A 4,400-nucleotide genomic window follows, 5' to 3' on the forward strand; every position below is an offset into this window, starting at 1 on the left:
GTTAATAAAAGTTTAATTGTTGTTCACTTGTGCGCTTTTTATTTCGGTCTATTGGGAAACGTTGGAACTCAACATGTGTTAGATGTATTTTCGAAAACCAGGTGTCTACTGTGCAAGATTCTTTTATTCTTGGGAAAATATGACGATAACAAACCGTCAATATGACTGCGCTTGCTTTGGCCCGTGGCAACATCCTGACCTAAATAAAACAAAACTCCCAATGTTTATAGCTAGCTGCTAAAATTAAATTGTCAATCTTTCTTCTGTGAAACTGTTGAACACATTTTCCGAGATAATTTTTCAGAAATATTTATCTCGTTTGTGGGTAATTCTGCTTTTTGTTGTGTTAATACTCGGATGTATTATCAACTTGCTACTTATTGATGCAAAACAGAATAAGGATAATTAACCAATCATTATCCTAGAAATTATCATGTGATTGACTTCTAGCTTATATACACGCCCAGGCGATAACATTGCTTAGAAGATACGTGCGTTGTGTGTCAAAAACGCTTTTATATGGAAACAACCATGTTTTATAGAACATTTGTTTGATACTTTGTGTCGCATGAGTTAAATCTTTGTACATTTATTAACGTAATCCAATGTCTACAGCTATCTGTAACATTGTTTATAATCTACAATCAAAAACCAGTTTTTGAATTTTGACGACATTTTATCACATTTTCCATGATAAATATCACGTAAGGAGGTCACTCGACTCGATTATTACTCCGATGTGACATCGACTTTCCATTTATTATTGATGCAAAGGGTAGTTTCCAAAAAATAAGATAAATTAACGAGATAAATATCTTGGCAAAATTATATAAAATACTGTTTCATTTCATTGTTAGAGAAATACCTAAGCTCAAAAATGATCATCCTAGACTGAAATATGATCTATTAAAATTACTTTCTAGTCACGGCAGACAGTTTGTAAAGCAAGCGACTGATTAAACATATACTGTATAACATGAAATGCTCGTGGGAGGTTTCTTTCGAGAGTTGAAGTCATTTAGATCATTTCGAGGTACAAATTTTCGTGGATTCTCCATAAAAGCAAAGAGTAGTCAAGTATACCAGTTAAATTCATTGTATTTATTTTTGTGGTTCCGTAGCCTCCACGAAAACCACAGATGTTTATAAACAACGAGCATTGCATGTTATAGAGTACACGGATTAACATTGTAAAGCAAGCTACTGATAACACATATACATGATTACCATTGTAAAGCAAACAACTGATTACACATATACACATGTTTTATTGTAAAGCAAGCTACTGATTACACATATACACAGATTAATTGAAAACCAAACAACTGATTACACATATACACAGATTAATTGTAAACCAAACAACTGATTACACATATACATGATTAACATTGAAAAGCAAACAACTGATTACACATATATATATAGATTAACATTGTAAAGCAAACAACTGATTACACAGATTAGCGTTTTAAAGCAAACAACTGTTTACACATATACACAGATTAGCATTGTAAAGAAAACAACTGATTACACAGATTAACATTGTAAAGCAAACAACTGATTACACATATATATATAGATTAACATTGAAAAGCAAGCAACTGATTACACATATGCACAGATTGTAAAGTAAGCAACTGATTACACATATACACAGATTAACATTGTAAAGTAAGCAGCTGATCACATATATACACAGATTAGCATTGTAAAGCAAACAATCGATTACACATATACACAGATTAGCCTTGTAAAGCAAGCAAATGATAAGACATATACACATGTTTTATTGTAAAGCAAGCTTCTGATTACACATATACACTGATTAATTGTAAACCAAACAACTGATAACACATATATATAGATTAACATTGAAAAGTAAGCAACTGATTACACATATACACAGATTAACATTGTAAAGTAAGCAGCTGATTACAAATAAACACAGATTAGCATTGTAAAGCAAACAATCGATTAAACATATAAATATATTAGCATTGTAAAGCAAACAACTGATTACACAGATTAAAATTGTAAAGAAAACAACTGATTACACATATACACAGATTAACATTGTAAAGCAAACAACTGATTACACATATACACAGATTAGCATTGTAAAGCAAGCAAATGATTACACATACACATATGTTAGCCTTGTAAAGCAAACAACTGATTACACATATACATAGATAAGCGTTGTAAAGCAAACAACTGTTTACACATATACACAGATTAGCATTGTAAAGCAAGCAAATGATTACACATGCACATATGTTAGCCTTGTAAAGCAAACAACTGATTACACATATACATAGATTAACATTGTAAAGCAAACAATTGATTACACAGATTAGCGTTGTAAAGCAAATACCTGTTTACAAATATACACAGATTAGCATTGTAAAGAAACCAACTGATTTCACAGATTTACATTGTAAAGCAAACAACTGATTTCACATATACACAGATTAGCATTGTAATGTAAGCAACTGATTGCACATAAACATAGATTAATTGTAAACCAAACAACTGATTACACATATACATGATTAACATTGTAAAGCAAACAATTGATTACACAGATTAGCGTTGTAAAGCAAACAACCGTTTACAAATATACACAGATAAGCATTGTAAAGAAAACAACTGATTACACAGATTAACATTGTAAGCAAACAACTGATTACACATATACACAGATTAGCATTGTAATGTAAGCAACTGATTGCACATAAACATAGATTAATTGTAAACCAAACAACTGATTACACATATACATGATTAACATTGTAAAGCATACAAATGATTACACATATACACATGTTTTATTGTAAATCAAGCTACTGATTACACATATACACAGATTAATTGTAAACCAAACAACTGATTACACATATACAGAGATTAGCATTGAAAAGCAAGCAACTGATTACAAATATACACAGATTAATTGTAAAGCAAACAATCGTTTACACATATACACAGATTAGCATTGTAAAGCAAACAACTAATTACAGATAAACATAGATTAGCATTGTAAATCAAACAATTGATTACACAGATTAGCGTTGTAAAGCAGACAACTGTTTACACATATACACAGATTAGCATTGTAAAGCAAACGACTGATTTCACATATACACAGATAAGCATTGTAATGTAAGCAACTGATTACACATAAACATAGATTAATTGTAAACCAAACATCTGATTACACATATACATGATTAACATTGTAAAGCAAACAACTGATTACACATATACACATGTTCTATTGTAAAGCAAGCTACTGATTACACATATACACAGATTAATTGTAAACCCAACAACTGATTACACATATACACAGATTAACATTGTAAAGTAAGCAGCTGATTACAAATATACACAGATTAGCATTGTAAAGCTAACAATCGATTACACATATACACAGATTAGCCTTGTAAAGCAAGCAAATGATAACACATATACACATGTTTTATTGTAAAACAAACTACTGATTACACATATACACAGATTAATTGTAAACCAAAAAATTGATAACACATATGCACAGATTAGCATTGTAAAGTAAGCAGCGGATTACAAATATACACAGATTAGCATTGTAAAGCAATCAACTGATTACACATTTACACAGATTAACATTGTAAAGTAAGCAGCGGATTACAAATATACACAGATTAGCATTGTAAAGCAAACAATCGATTAAAAATATACATATATTAGCATTGTAAAGCAAACAACTGATTACACATATTAACATTGTAAAGCAAACAACTGATTACACAGATTAGCGTTTTAAAGCAAACAACTGTTTACACATATACACAGATTAGCATTGTAAAGCAAACAACTGATTACACATATTCATAGATTAGCCTTGTAAAGCAAACAACTGATTACACAGATTAGCGTTGTAAAGCAAACAACTGATTACACATAAACATAGATTAACATTGTAAAGCAAACAATTGATTACACAGATTAGCGATATACATATGTTAGCCTTGTAAAGCAAACAACTGATTACACAGATTAACATTGTAAAGCAAACAACTGATTCCACTTATACACAGATTAGCATTGTAAAGCAATCAACTGATTACACATATACATCGATTAGCATTGTAAAGCAATCAACTATTTACACATATACACAGATTAGCATTGTAAAGAAAACAACTGATTACACAGATTAACATTGTAAAGCAAACAACTGATTACACTTATACACAGATTAGCATTGTAAAGCAATCAACTGATTACACATATACATAGATTAACATTGTAAAGCAAACAATTGATTACACAGATTAGCGTTGTAATGCAAACAACTGTTTACACATATACACAGATTAGCATTGTAAAGAAAACAACTGATTACACAGATT

The sequence above is a fragment of the Mizuhopecten yessoensis genome, unplaced genomic scaffold, assembly GCF_002113885.1.
Source record: "Mizuhopecten yessoensis strain PY_sf001 unplaced genomic scaffold, ASM211388v2 scaffold9535, whole genome shotgun sequence".
NCBI classification, from domain to species: Eukaryota; Metazoa; Mollusca; class Bivalvia; order Pectinida; family Pectinidae; genus Mizuhopecten; species Mizuhopecten yessoensis.